This window comes from Symphalangus syndactylus, chromosome 5, assembly GCF_028878055.3.
Source record: "Symphalangus syndactylus isolate Jambi chromosome 5, NHGRI_mSymSyn1-v2.1_pri, whole genome shotgun sequence".
In the NCBI taxonomy this organism is placed as follows: Eukaryota; Metazoa; Chordata; class Mammalia; order Primates; family Hylobatidae; genus Symphalangus; species Symphalangus syndactylus.
Genome location: NC_072427.2, coordinates 41582496 through 41598175, shown reverse-complemented (window position 1 = coordinate 41598175; position 15680 = coordinate 41582496). Strand labels below are relative to the sequence as shown.

The window sequence follows — 15680 nt, the reverse complement described above, 5'->3', positions numbered from 1 at the left end:
GTCTCGAACTCCTGGTCTCGAACTCCTTGTCTCAAGTGATCTTCCCGCCTCAGCTTCCCCAAGTGCTAGGATTACAGGCATGAACCACTGCTCCTGGCCAGCACTTATTTTAAATGCCAGCCATTATTCTAAATGCTTCATATATATATTTGTTTAACCCTCATGACAATCAGATATTATCTATTTGCATTTTATAGATGAAGAAACCAAATGAAAGGTTAAATAAGTGATCAGTTTCCCAACCCTAATTAAAAATTTAACAGAAATTATTCCCTTCCCTCCTAGCCACTAAATACTTAGCACTGCTTTACTAGTCTTTGACATAATGCCAGTGTATTTAGTCTGTTTATAATCTGTTAACACCATGTTGACCAGTTCTTAGTTGTTATATACAGTGTTTACCTTCCGATTTTTAGCCTCTGTAATACAGTTACAGCATTACCTAGGTTTATTGAGTTTTTTTATAGTTACTAGATTTAGTGTATACTTAGTTATCAGTATTTGAGGGAATTTCAAAATATTATTTATAGCCTATCTGCTTTTTAAAAGGATTTAATGCCATTTATAATAAATAAGTCATACAATGAATTTTTAAACATTAAAGATTAAAAACCATAAAGAGGAACCAGGATAATTATATCCAAAATGTAAGATCGTTTAGTAATAACAAGTTAATATTAAATTTAGTTCTTCTTTCTGACATTTTTGGTAGGAATGAGATTCTTGGTTTTGGAGATAGCACAGACTATTACTTTGAAATTATGGGATTTGGTATGTCACATATTATTCAGAATGCTAAAATATCTGCCACTGAACAAACCTGAAATGTAATTCTTTTTTCTTCTTCTTTTTTTTTTTGACAACTTCTGATACCAAAAAAATGTGTAATTCTTTACATACCTTCTAATAGTAGATGGTCAAATTTTTTGTATGTGCAGTGATTTCAAAGAACATTGAAAAATAATCAGGAACTGGTTCAGTTTGCACAAATTTACTCTTCTACCCCTTCCCCTGCACCCACTAAAAATTGTGAAACTGTGCAGGTGTAATAAATATATTGTGTGTAGGCTGAAGTATGATACAGAGTGTGAAACTGAAATATTTAGTCCAAATTTTTATTCAGCAATGAATAAAAATTCCCAGGGCAATGAGTAATTCTATCGAGGGCTGAAATTAGTGGTGGGGATTGGTGGAAAGAGAGATGGAGCTCATTTTATGAAGGCTCATAAATTTGGCGTGAATCTTATAATCAGTGAAGAGCTATTAAAGACTTTTTGATCAGGGTAGTGTCATGAAATTGAATTTTAGGAATTTTTTAGGAAGCTGAATTCTGTTAGTGGTATACAGAAAGATTTTCTTAAAGGAGGAGCTACCAGGAAATCACATTATAGTCCATTGGTGTATATCATACATAGACTATTGCTTTTTTTGGTTTGGTATTTACTACTCTAATTCAAGGTGTAAGTAGCCCCAGCTTAGTCTAGTTTCTCATAAATTTTAATTCTTAACCTCTCCCAAGAAGCTCACCATACTTAACTTTCCATTATTGCTGTAGCTTTTTTGTTCTCCAAATTGTAGTACATACATTTCTCTTATCTGTCACCCTTTGATTTCCCCTTCCCTTACCATCTCTTGCCACCCCTACCCCCACCTCCTACCTGGGTTCCAATCCTGGTTCTGCTTGCCATGTAACTGTGGCAGTTTACCTAATCTCTCAAAGCCTCAATTTCCTCATCTATACAATTTGAATAATAATAATAGTTTCAGCTTCATAGGGTGGTTGGGAGAGTTATTAGGTAAATATATGGAATACTCTTAAAATAATGCTTGGCACTTAATAAGTACTATGTAAGTATTGTTACTGTTGTCTGGCTCATATTTATTTTTCTGATCTTAGCTTAGAGTTTACTTCTTCCTTCTGGGAAGTCTTTTCTGCCCAAAGCTGAGTTACATATTCCTCTTTGTGTTGCCACAGATTCCTGTGCCTCCCTTGCCATGTTGTATTGTCATAGCCTAATTGTTTCATTGCCACAAGTTCTTTTTCTGCTTCCATCACATCATCACATCCTTCTTGATTGGCAAATAGTAACTACTCAATAAATATTTGTTGTCTAGCACACACATGCAGTTCAAACAGATAACTAAAATAGACTAAAGTATGAGGAAATCTTGGTATTGGAACTTAACTATTGAGGTTTATTTCAAAGAATTTTATTTTGCAGCTTCTTTTGTATAGCTTTGAAACTCTAAAATATTTCCTTTTTTTTTTTCAGTTGCCATTTCCTTTGAGTCAGCAGGCCTTTGATCTGGACCTTGACCCAAGAAGTTATGATTTTTCTCACTGTTTCACTCTGTCTCCCCGTCTGAAATAGAGCATTGCACTTTTTAGTGTCTGAGAGACATCATGCATTTGCGGTTAAATTCTCTTCTGTGGCTTTGGCTGGAATGTGAGTAAATTTCCAGAGAGGATACATAATTCCCAGGCTGAACTCTAACCTTGTGAACTATTTTAATGTGCGGCCTCTTAAATGTAAATTTTTAAAATTTTAGACCAAGGAGGTGCTTGTTGTTCTGCCTTAATTGCAACTTCTGTTTAGAAAGAAAGGATCTCTTGGCTTTAAGATAGAATCAAGAGGTGATAGTAGTGAGACTTAAGTCCTGAAGATAAAAACAGAAAGGGCCAAAAGCTCACCTCTTGGTTAATCAGGCAGGTATGGAGGTGATGGAAATCCTCAAAGACAAGAAGTGCCTGATGGCAGCAACCAAGGGGAAAGGAAGATTGGCTGAGCCCCTGGGGTGTGTAGCAAGGAGACCATTGGTAGCCAAGTTAGAATCTGAGAAGTGGCCCTGTAGCTGAACACTAGAAAAGCCTTTGCATGAGGTACTCCCAATTCTAACATTTATTTATCACCTTCTGTGTACCAGGTTCTGTGATCATTGTTAGGAGGAATAAAATAGTGACATAGCCTTCTAGAGAACCTCAGTATCCAGTAGGAAAGATGGGCATATAATGAATAATTATATTAATAACTTTAATAAGATCCCCTACCACCTATAAACTCCATGAGAACATAGAACATGTCTGTTTTGTGTCTAGCACTGAGTGGCCGCTCAAAAATTATTTATTGAATAAATGAATTTGTTTAGCCCTTTCTAGTTTACTATGTGCCTTCACAGATATCTCATTTAATATTCTACCTTCCTTTTCTATTCACCCACTTTGTGATGTAAGCAAGATAAATAATAGTATCCATAGCAATAATAGTATAAGACAATAAATTGAGTTAAATAGAAGTTAAAATGATAAAGAGAGTAGAGTAAAATAGGAGCTTTTGTAGCTACATCTTAATCAGATGAGTTGTTATACCTCTGTCCAGGATCTAGAGTAATTACATGTTTACCACCCTTCCTCTTGTCTCTCTGTTTTTTTTTTTGTTTTTTTTTTTTTGAGACTGAGTCTCACTCTGTCACCACACTGGAGTGCAGTGGTGCAATCTCAGCTCACTGCAAACTCCACCTCCCAGGTTCAAGTGATTCTCCTGCCTCAGCCTCCTGAGTAGCTGGGTCTACAGGTGCATGCCACCACACCCGGCTAATTTTTTGGTATTTTTAGTAGAGATGGGGTTTCACCATGTTGGCCTGGATGGTCTTGATCTCTTGACCTTGTGATCTGCCTGCCTTGCCCTCCCAAAGTGCTGGGACTACAGATGTGAGCCACCACGCCCAGCGTCTCTCTGGTTTTTTCATTTTTTTTCCCCCTCCACAGAAGATCCTTTGGTTTTCTACTAGATGTTATTCCATCTAGATAGTGTTTATTTCTTGTTCATAGTCATCTCTTACCCAGGGAATTCCTTATTTTCTATTCCTGAGATTGAAATATTCTTTCATACTCATTATTTAGATGCTGAGAGAAAACTTGGGGACTGCTCTTCCCAAAAAGATTGTCTCAAATTTTGTGCCCATCTGTGTGCATTCATGCACATGAGCATGTGTGTGGAGGACAGGAGGAAAAGAACAGAGATGGAAAAGATTTTGAAGTGGGATGCTTGGCAAGAGGAGTAAATAGATGATAATTATGAAGGAGAAATTGGCAGGATTTCTTAACTGACTAGATTATGGGAACAAGGAGTAGAGAAACAGGTCAAAGTTGGCTGAAGTCCATAGAATGTATATTTTAATTTAAGTGCTAAATTTCTTCCATACATTTTTCATGAACTTTGAAAAATTTGTTGGCTTTATACGAACCTATGAACTTTGATGAGAAAAACAGCATCTTTAGATTTTTGAGCATAGTCTCAATGTCACTAATTCTTCTGCTTAAAAATCCTCAAATGACTTACCAAATTAGGATAAAATCTAAATTCTGTTACCAAGGCCCCAAATTTCTACGTATCTGACTGCAACTGCCTACTTAAACTGATCTTACCATTATTCCCATTCATATACCACCCACACAGGCTTTATATCTGCTCTTACTTCAGAGTTTTTATACTTCCTGGTCCCTCATCCTGATTGTTCCTCCCCAGTACTCAGCTTAATTCATTTATCAGCTCTTCCATACTCCTTTATCTAACGTGGTACCCTTAGTGACTTGTTATCTAACCTATTACTTTGTTTTATTTTTATAACAGCACTTACTACTTTCTGATATTGTCATCTTGTTTGTCAGTTTTTCTCTTGTAGAGAAATCTTTGTGAGGGCAGGTCCTTGGCTCTCTACTGATTGCTTGAGTCTCCATTGCCCGGCCTTCTTGTTGTATCAGTTTTAATATAGCAAACCAAAATAGGATCTTAATTTTAAAAAATAGTAATGCTACGTAAGATTTGATTACTTAAGACCTAATGTTTCTGTATGCTAACTCCCTTTTTATAATGCAAAATGAATTATTCTCTCATAATATTTTTCTTTCTTTTCTTTTTTTTTTTTTTTTAAATGATTTAGATGGGGTCTGCCTGTGTTGGCCCAGGCTAGCCATGAACTCCTGGGCACAGGCAATCCTCTTGCCTCAGCCTCCTGAAGTGCTGGGATTACAGGTGTGAGCCACCACGCCTGGGCAGTCTCATAATAATTTTCATTCCTGACTTTTTTTCACATCTAGTCTCTAGAAAGAAACTTGTGCATACCAAGACAGTATGGCCAAAAACCTATCCTAGCAAGTGTTAATACTACGTTTCCACTCCTGAACACCAGGAACTGAACATTGTTGTGTTTGGGTATTGTGAGTATGGAAGTCATTCAATTATTTTTCAAACTGGGCTTAGTACATGATGTTTTGTCAAGCTACCTTGAGAACTGGAGTTTGTGTTTAAGTTTCAGTGAGATAAGGGTAGACCTCCTAATGCCTGTGAAAATTTTGATATGTTTTATAATGTACCACCTGACATCATAATGTACTGCCTGACATCCAAATCATCTTTTTGAGTTTTATAAATCTCCAAACTTCAAAACTAGTAGATGCTAGTATAAAACCTAATAATTTCAGTTCAATCTTTTCTTTCTCCAGGGTCCACTTTTCATTCTGTTAAGTACAAGCCTATTTCTCAGTTTGGCATAGTGCCAAGAACATTGATAAATGTTGGCTCCAAAATGATTGTCAAAATTCTGTTCACTTAAATTCACTGTAATTAGTAATAATAGCTATCATTTATTTAGGGTGCCTTCAAAGTAGACTATACTAGGCAACAATTTATCTTGATAATCTCACAACAACCTTGGCATTTGAAGAAACTTTGGCCTAGAAACATTTATGCCCCCAAGATCACACAACTAGAAAGGAGAGAAGTTGATTTATCTCCTAAATCTATGTGACTTCAAAGCTGGTCATCCTACCACTATGCCTGGTTGCCTGTATCATTTAATGTGATGAAGGCACTAATGTGACACCCACACTGGGCTCAATTTATTAGTAATCCTTCTATATCACAGCCACACAAGTGCTTACAGTTCCTGGCTGAGATCAGTCTGTATAATTATATTACACTTCTCAAGTTTAGTAGTGCTAGACAAATAGGAAGAGAGTTTTACAGTCTTTGTTTATTTGCAGTAATTTCATGATTGTCATAATTAAACTGTAGCCCGAGTTTAAAGTTCAGAAGGCAGAAGCCAGCCAAAAAAAAAAAAAAAATTTAACTCATACATTCATCCCTAAACAATCAAATCTCAGCAAAAATTTTAATATTAGCAGCAACTTCTTTTTATTTTCTAGCAGCAGCTTTTTAAGAGAGAGAAAAAGAGGGTAAGCATGAGTTTGTGTGTGTGTGTGTGTGTGTGTGTGTGTGTGTCTAGGAGAGGGGGAGAGCACTTATGTCAACTAAGAGGTGAGTTCACTTCTGAAGTCCAGTTGTCTAACATATGGAGGGAGGATAACCTCCAGGTTTGGTGGTACACACCTGTAGTTCCAGCTACTTGGGAGGCTGAAGTGGAAAGATCACTTCAGCCTGGGGGTCAAGGCTGCAGTGAGCCATGATCACGCCACTGCACTCCAGCCTGGGCAATGGAGCAAGACCCTGTCTCAAAAAATAAAAACTAAAAAATTTTAGTCCGGGCATGGTGGCTCACACCTGTAATCCCAGCACTTTGGGAGGCCAAGGTAGGAGGATCACGTGAGCCCAAGAGTTCAAGACAAGCCTGGGGAACATGGTAAAATCCCATCTCTACAAAATATACAGAAATTAGCCAGGTGTGGTGGCACATGCCTGTAGTCCCAGCTCCTTGGGAGGCTGAGGTGGGAGGATTGATGGAACCCAGCAAATTGAGGCTGCAGTGAGCCATGATCGCATCACTGCACTCCAGCCTGGGTGATGGAACAAAACCCTGTGTCAAAAAAAATAATAATAATTGAAAATAATTGAAAATTTAAAAGATTGGCCAGGCGCAGTAGCTCATGCCTGTAAGCCCGGCACTTTGGGAGGCCGAGGTGGGTGGATCACCTAAGGTCAGGAGTTCAAGGCCAGCCTGACCAACATGGAGAAACCCTGTCTCTATGAAAAACAAAATTTAGCCGGGCATGGTGGCACATGCCTATAATCCCAGCTACTCGGGAGGCTGAGGCAAGAGAATAGCTTGAACCCAGGAGGCAGAGGTTGCGGTGAGCCAAGATCACGCCATTGTACTCCAGCCTGGGCAACGAGAGCGAAACTCTGTCTCAAAAAAAAAAAAAAAGTATATATACACATATATATGTATATATATACATATATGTATATATACACACATATATACATATATATATATGTGTATATGTGTGTATATATACATATATATACGTATATATGTATATATATGTGTGTATATATATACACATATACACATATATATGTATATATATGTGTATATATATACACACACATATATATGTATATATATACATATATATGTATATATATACGTATATATACATATGTATATATATGTGTGTATATATATACATATATGTATATATGTATATATATGTGTGTGTATATATATATATATATATATATATAAAGATTAAGAAGATAACTATGCAAAACACTATAGGAGTGATACTGACAATACAGTAGTCCCTTTTGTCCATGGTTTTTCTTTCCAGGTTTTGCTTTCCACAGTTTCAGTTACCTAAAGTCAACCACGATCTGAAAATATTAAATGGAAAATTCTAGAAGTAAATAATTCATCAATTTTATTTTATTATTTTATTTTATTTTATTTTATTTTATTTTATTTATTTATTTTGAGACAGAGTCTTGTTCTGTTGCCCAGGCTGGAGTGCAGTGGCGCCATTTCAGGTCACTGCAAGCTCTGCCTCCCGGGTTCACGCCATTCTCCTGCCTCAGCCTCCCGAGTAGCTGGGACCACAGGCGCCCGCCACCACGCCCGGATCATTTTCTATATTTTTAGTAGAGACGGGGTTTCACCGTGTTAGCCAGGATGGTCTCGATCTCCTGACCTCGTGATCCGCCCACCTCGGCCTCCCAAAGAGCTGGGATTACAGCCGTGAGCCACTGCGCCCGGCCTATTTATTTATTTTTTGAGACGGAGTCTCGCTCTGTCACCCAGGCTGGAGTGCAGTGACATGATCTCTGCTCAACTGCAACCTCCACCTCCTCGGTTCAAGCGATTCTCCTGCCTTAGCCTCCCGGAGTAGCTGGGACTGCAGACAAGAGCCACCACACCCGGCCTAAATTTTAAATTGTGCGTCATTCTGAGTAGCATGATGAAATCCCGCACCATCCCACCCTGTCCCACCCAGGATGTAAACTACTAGCCTTTATCTAGTATATGCATGTTGTATACACTGGCTGCTACAAAGTTAGGCACTTCGTAGCTGTGTTGGTTATCAGATCGAAAAAACAGTTTATGTAAGGTTAGGTACTATTCGTGGTTTCAGGTACCCACCGGGGGTCTTGGAATGTATCCTCAAAGGTTAAGGGCGGGGGGACTACTGTAATTGCCTGAATGGCTCAGAAGGGAGAGCTGTTGTGGCCAGAGAAGCTGCTTGTTATGTAATCCACATTAGTACAAGATAATCATAAGATGAGCTGTAAGTATAGTGGGTGTTAGATCACTGCTGGGTCTTATTTAAGGTGGCAGGGGTGTTAGGGTAACATTTAGAAGTTGAGAGCAAAGAGTAAGGTTTGTTTTGACTTTATACAACACTTGAAGTAAAAAGCAGTTTGTTTTGTTTTCAGGCATAAAGATATCCATCCATGTGTTTGTTGTGTTGTTTTTGGTTTTTGTGGGGGTTTTTTGTTATATTCACAAGGGAAACCAGAATCTGTATGTTCCTCTGGGAGATTAGGTGAAGAGAAGTATAACCTATTTCAGTGTGGCTTCAGTCTATGGTCTGGGTTTTATTAAACCAGATACATATAAGAGCATGTCAAATTTAGCCACCTCCCTTCATCCACTAGATTACAGTGAATGATAGTAATGTCACTGATACATTGTTATACACATTGCTCACTAACTTTTTTTTTTTTTTCTTTTTTGAGATGGAGTCTTGCTCTATCGCCCAGGCTGGAGTGCAGTGGCGCGATCTCGGCTCACTGCAAGCCCCGCCTCCCGGGTTCACGCCATTCCCCTGTCTCAGCCTCCGGAGTAGCTGGGACTACAGGTGCCCGCCACCATGCCTGGCTAATCTTTTTGTATTTTTAGTAGAGATGGGTTTTTTTTGTTTTTTGAGACGGAGTCTTGAGTTTCGGTCTGTCGCCCAGGCTGGAGTGCAGTGGCGTGATCTCTGTTCACTGCAACCTCTGCCTCCTGGGTTCAAGCAATTCTCCTGCCTCAGCCTCTCGAGTAGCTGGGACTACAGGCAGGTGCCACCATGCCTGGCCAATTTTTGTATTATTATTATTACTACTATTTTTAGTAGAGACGGAGTTTCACCATGTTGGCCAGGCTGGTCTTGAACTCCTAACCTCAGATGATCCACCCACCTTGACCTCCCAAAGTGCTGGAATTACAGGCATGAGCCACCACACCCAGCCACTAACATCTTTTATCTATTAATAGTTCTTAATTTTGTTTTGCTTGTCTTTAAGTGCTTGTCCCTTTACTAGGATAAACTAAGTACTATTGATAATTTACAAAAGTGCTCCATCTTTAGTGTTTACATCTACTTGCTAGAATGTCTACCAAGTTATGTAAGCATTTTTGTAAATGAATTTATTGCCTTTAATTTTAGAAATATTGAGAGCAGAATGGAACACTGACAATCAGATTTGGCAAAAGCATTCAAAGTGATTGTTATGGTGATTCTGATCATCTCTTTAAGATAATTGAGTTAGGAAGATTACTAGAATAAGCATCTTTAATATTGAGCTAAGATTCATTTTTGTGTTCCTTAAAATTCACCATAGTTTTGGCTAAAGTAAGGAGGACAGTGAGTACTTACTTTACACTGACCTATACATTCATTTAAAAGCATTCTTTAATTGAAGTACTTTATTTTATTTTATTTTATTTTTTTTTTTTTTGAGATAGGGTCTCACTCTGTCACCCAGGCTGGAGTGCAGTGGTACAGTAATGGCTCACTGGCGCCTCAACCTCCTGGGCTCAAGCAACCCTTCCACCTCAACCTCTTGAGTAGCTGGAACTAAAGGTGTGCACCACCATGCCTGGCTAATTTTGTTTATTTTTTGTAGAAACAAGGTCTCACTGTGTGGGCCAGGCTGGTCTCAAACTCCTGGGCTCAAGCAGTTCTCCCGCCTCAACCTCCCAAAGTGTTGGGATTACAGGCTTGAGCCACCATACCTGGCCCAATTGAGGTATTTTATTTTAGATGCATCTTCTAGCCAGGCAGGTTGGCTCACACCTGAAATCCCAGCATCTTGGAAGGCTGAGGCAGGAGGATTGCTTGAGCCCACAAGTTTAAGACTGTAGTGAGCCATGATCTTGTGACTACACTCCAGCTGGGGCCACAGATCGAGACCTTGTCTCTAAAATGAATGAATGAATGAATGTATGCATGAGCCTCCTGAGAAGCCATGGAGAAAGAAGCAAACATGACCAGTCAGTGACTGACATTTAAACTGTAAGAAAAATTGACTTCATTTTATATGAACTTTAAAGGAGAATCTGTGTAGGTAGGTACTTCAAAATATGTGTAAGTGTAATTGTATCAGAATAGGTAGCCATGATGTGATTTGATGAGACTGCCAACAGCTAGAAATTCTAGCCATTTCTTAAAAGGCCAGTTAGCTAAACGCTAGTTAGGATTCATTTATTTAATGGATTCACAGCTTCAAATTAAGTGTAGTAAAGGAAACAGATATAGAAGAGATAGGGAAAGGTTTAGAGTTGGAGTGTCTTCAGCTGCTTGTGGAGGGCGTGGTAGAGACAGTGTTAACTACTTACCAGTTTTACCTTGGGTGACCCTTGTTACAGATCACTACTTCTGAGCTGCTTTTGAGAGCTAGTGGAGAGAGATTATATTACGTCCTAGAAGAATGTAACTCAGTTCTACTGGAGGCCACCATTCTCTTCCAGGTCATGGGTGGTATCTCTTAGTGTCACTCAGAGGTGAGGACTATTTCATGGCAGGCAACCTTAAGCTGCTGACAGGACAGAAACCTTTGTGATAAGCATTGGGAAATCTGACTCCTAGAAAGAGTGAAACATCAGAAACTCTGTAGAGTATATGAGTTTTGCCTATTAGGCAAATAGAGAGCTAAAAAGGAACTGGCTAATTAGAGTTGAGAAAAAATATTTATAAACAGACTTTAAATACTTTAAAAGCAGGCTTTTATTTTATATTCTTTCAGTGGGGATAGTGTGAACTGGCACCTCCTTTAAAAAGCCTTGCATTCCAGCTGGGCACCGTAACTCACTTCTGTAATCCCAGAACTTTGGGAGGCCGGGGCATGTGGATCACGAGGTCAAGAGATCGAGACCATCTGGCCAACATGGTGAAACCCGTCTCTACTAAAAATACAAAAATTAGCTGGACGTGGTGGTGCACACCTGTATTCCCAGCTACTCTGGAGGCTGAGGCAGGAGAATCGTTTGAACCCGGGAGATGGAGGTTACAGTTGAGCCAAGATTACACCACTGCACTCCAGCCTGGCGACAGAGCAAGACTCTGTCTCAAAGAAAAACCAAAAAACATTCCATCTAAAAAAATTACCATTTACTTGCAGATGTTTTCTTGTGGAAGAAATAAAGTTTAAAAAAAAAAGAAATAAATTACCAAGACAGCTTTCCAAATATGGTAGACTAATTATCTGTATATTGTGGCAAGATATTTTCCCCCTCCCAACATTTATTTTTTATTTATTTATTTATTTATTTATTTTGAGGCAGGATCTCGCTCGGTCACCCAGGCTGAAGTGCAGTGGCGTGATCTCTGCTCACTGCGACCTCTGCCTCCCGGGTTCAAGCGATTCTCCTGCCTCAGCCTCCTGAGTAGCTGGGACTACAGACACGTGCCACCACACCCGACTAATTTTTTGTATTTTTAGTAAAGATGGGATTTCAGTGTGTTAGCCAGGATGGTCTCGATCTCCTGACCTCATGATCTGCCCACCTCAGCCTCCCAAAGTGCTGAGATTACAAGCATTAGCCACCATACCTGGCTGAGATATTTTTCCCCTCCCAACATTTTATTATGAATAATTTTAAACATACAGAAAAGAGAAGTAAAAAGATCACCCACCACCTAGATTCAATAATTGTCAAAGTTTTGTCATATTTGCTTTATCTATATATGTGATCGTATTTGTTTTGCTGAACAATTTGGAGGTTTTAAACATTATGACATTTCTCTCCCAAATACTTTGTCATGACTCTCCAAAAACATGAGGACATTTGCTTATATAACTGTAATACCATTATTATACTACACAGTACTTCCTGACTGTCATCTTTTATCCATGTGTAGCAAGATATTTAGCCACTTTTAAATCTGTTTGTCCTCACTCCAGTAACCCTACACCCCCCAAAACCTTATTGTTCCTTGTCACTTTGTCATGGACCTCATGCCCAGCAGCAATTGGTGAGATGGCTTTTTCATATGGTTTTATATTTGGGAACCTCTAGAGCAATGGTTCTCAACTTGGGCTGGGCATTAGAATAACTTGAGGAACTCTTGAAAATCCCAATCCCCCTACATCCCAGACCACATATATCAGAATTTCTGATATTCTGATTATTTCCATGCATCAGTAGTTCTTAAAGTTTCCCAGGTGATTCTGGTGTGCATCCATGATTAAGAATCACAACTGTAGATCCTATTAATCTTCAGTAAGAGTATTCAGTGTTTGGATAGGTACTTGACATTTTTCTGACCAGAAGAGAATGAAAAGTGGTATGCCTAGATATTTAGGCTTTTTCCTTTTCTTTCACTAAACATTTACTGAACATCTACAATGTGTAAAACACTGAGCTAGGTTCCCATTCATAATGATGAATAAGATATGTTAACTGTGGTGTTCTAGAAAGGCCATGGACTTAGGGTTAGACTTCTATGGAGTTAAATTCTAGCTTTGCTGAGCACAATTTGTGTGATTTTTAACTAAGTCCTAAACCTCTCTGGGGCTTTAACATGATCTGGTTTGTTTACCTTGCAGATATTATCTCAACCACTCTTACTACCTCTGTACTCTAGCCACACTGGCCTTCTTTCTTTTTCTCAAACATATGAAGCTTGCTCTATCTATATATGTGGCTTTTTACTACCTTCTTTTTCAACTCCCTCTCATACCCCTCTGGGATACAAATGGGCCCTTGCTAGTCATTCAGATTTCAGTTAAAATATCATCTTCTCCTTGAAGCTTCTCCTGACCATCTAATCTAAAATAACTTCCTGGATAATCCATATCATATCATGTGTTTGATTTTCGTTGTGGCATTTATTCCTCTGAGATAGTTTCTTGTTTGTTATGGGCTTACTTTCTCCTCTATTATATAAGAGTACCAGGAGAGCTAGAAATTCATCTGTTTGGTTTCCCTTATTCTCAGGAACTGTAGAAAAATGCCTGACACATAGAGGATGCCTAATAAATATTTGTTGAATTAATAAAGTGGTAACAGTAATTCTACATTATGTTTGAGATAGTTTAGGAAAACCTCCTGGGGACAATTTCCTATCAGTTCCCTCATGCTGTTTCCCCAAGGAGTATCTTTTCCCTTAAATGCTAAAAGCCAAAGCCTTTGTTGTGCTTAGAAAATCCAAGCTGGTAGAAGATACTTCTGAATATGTAAAAAGTGTGCCAATTCAGTAGCCGCCTCCCCATACTGGGGTTAGAGGGTTCCCTTTTGCTCTCACAGTGAGTCTCTGTGAAAAAGAATCAATAGTTTTGTCATCTTGTCTTAGCACTTCTCTGTCTGAACAGAAATTTGTTGTTTAACCTTTGGGTTTATGCTGGAGAAACAGAATACATTGATAAACCATCCTTTTGTGTGTATCATTGAGAGCCAAGATGGAAGCAGTGTTAGCCAGCTAGTTAAGTTTTTTCTGTAGTGTCTTTTCTGAGCTAAAAAGCAAATGCAATAAATGCCCACAGAATGTTCTTGACTTTTTTCTTTCTGGTGTATTTTTTTAAGCTTTAATTTATTGCTCTTGCACTGTGTGCCAAGAACGGAATTGCCTAGATCACATCTTACAATATCTCTATGAGATAGGAACTCTTTCTTACTTTTTAAAATAGAGATAGGGGTCTCGCTATATTGCCCAGGCTTGTCTCAAACTTCTGTGCTCAAGTGATCCCCCTGCCTTAACTTCCCAAAGTGTTGAGATTACAGGTGTGAGCCACTGTGCCTGACTGGCCAAGAGCTCTCTTATTCGCAATTTATACATGAGCATAGTGAGTTTTAGCAAGTTAAGAAACGTGGCCTGGTTGGTGGTTTGTGGAGCCAGGATTAAAACCCAGGTAATCTGACTTTATCTTCCACAGTTATAACCATACTACCTCTCATTATATCTTTTTCTCTTCTCATCTATATCATTTAAATATTTTTATAAAAGGCATTTGAGATGGTTAAGCATAAATATGTTTCTCAAAGCAATAGATACCAGGAAAACAGTTCCTGGTGGCCTTGCTTAGAAGCCATGTTCTAATCAGTCAAGATTCTTAAGGAAGAGTAGCATCATCATTTGTTCATGTATATTAGTAGATGAGTCTGGAAAGTGGAACCGAGGTTCTGGACTTCTTTTTTTCTTTAAGCCTTCTAATTATATTTTGATGCTTATGGTCAAGTATATAGATTCTAGTTTGTCTTTAGTGAGAGATTCAAAAGGAGCATTGTGTTTAATTCTAGAAACTCGAGATACTAATATTATCAAGACGAGTTCACTCCTATTATTTTCATGTTACATTTTTTGGGATTAGTAAAATTAGCTTAGTTTTGGCCAGGCGCAGTGGCCCATGCCTGTAATCCCAGCACTTTGGGAAGCCGAGGCAGGTGGATCACCTGAGGTCAGGAGTTCAAGACGAGCCTGGCCAACATAGCAAAACCCCGTCTCTACTAAAAATACAAAAATTAGCCAGGTGTGGTGGCACGCACCTGTAGTCCCAGCTACTCGGGAGGCTGAGGCAGGAGAATTGCTTGAACCTGGGAGGTGGAAGTTGCAGTGAGCCAGGATCATGCCATTGCACTCCAGCCTGGGTGACAGAGCGAGACTCTGTCTCTAAATAAATAAATAAAGCATATGATCTATATGGACAATCATGTCTTTTTCTTTTTAAAAGTCCATGCTGATGCTAGATGTAAGAGATGACTTGCACAGAGTAAGTGCTAAGGTTGATACAAATTCCTTCTATAGGGTGTTAATCCGAGAGGGGAAAATAGGAATTCTAGAGGGGAAAATAGGAAACTTTTGGGTATAGATCCCTCAGCAGAGCAGAAACACAGAGGGCTTAGGCACCTCATAAGAAGAGCTAATAATACTGCCACTGATCATGGTGATATTAAGAAAGAGAGCAAACATTTATTTACTGTTTGCTAAATATACTGTTTGCTGGCACTTTAAATGTATTATATGACTAGATTAAATGGGTTAATAAATGTAGAATATATAGAATAATGCCTGGTGCATGGTAAAAAGTTATATAAACAGTAGCTGCTATTTTTATTGTTGTACTTTTATATTTTTATATAATATATTTTTTTTATTTTTACCGTTATCCTTTTGGGTGGTGATTTTAATTGTTCTTCACAGCAACCATATAAGTTAAGTACAATTATTATCCATTTTACATATG

The 15680-nt window shown here is 38.6% G+C and overlaps 1 protein-coding gene and 1 long non-coding RNA gene across 4 annotated transcripts in view; one reads left to right on the top strand and one right to left on the bottom strand.

The window, feature by feature from the left end:
• Positions 1-15680, top strand: part of ZNF609 (zinc finger protein 609) — a 234806-nt gene that overhangs the window by 101379 nt on the left and 117747 nt on the right. The window lies entirely within an intron of this gene.
• Positions 1-15680, bottom strand: part of LOC129482407 (uncharacterized) — a 91924-nt gene that overhangs the window by 16692 nt on the left and 59552 nt on the right. The gene's annotated exons all lie outside the window — the stretch shown is intronic.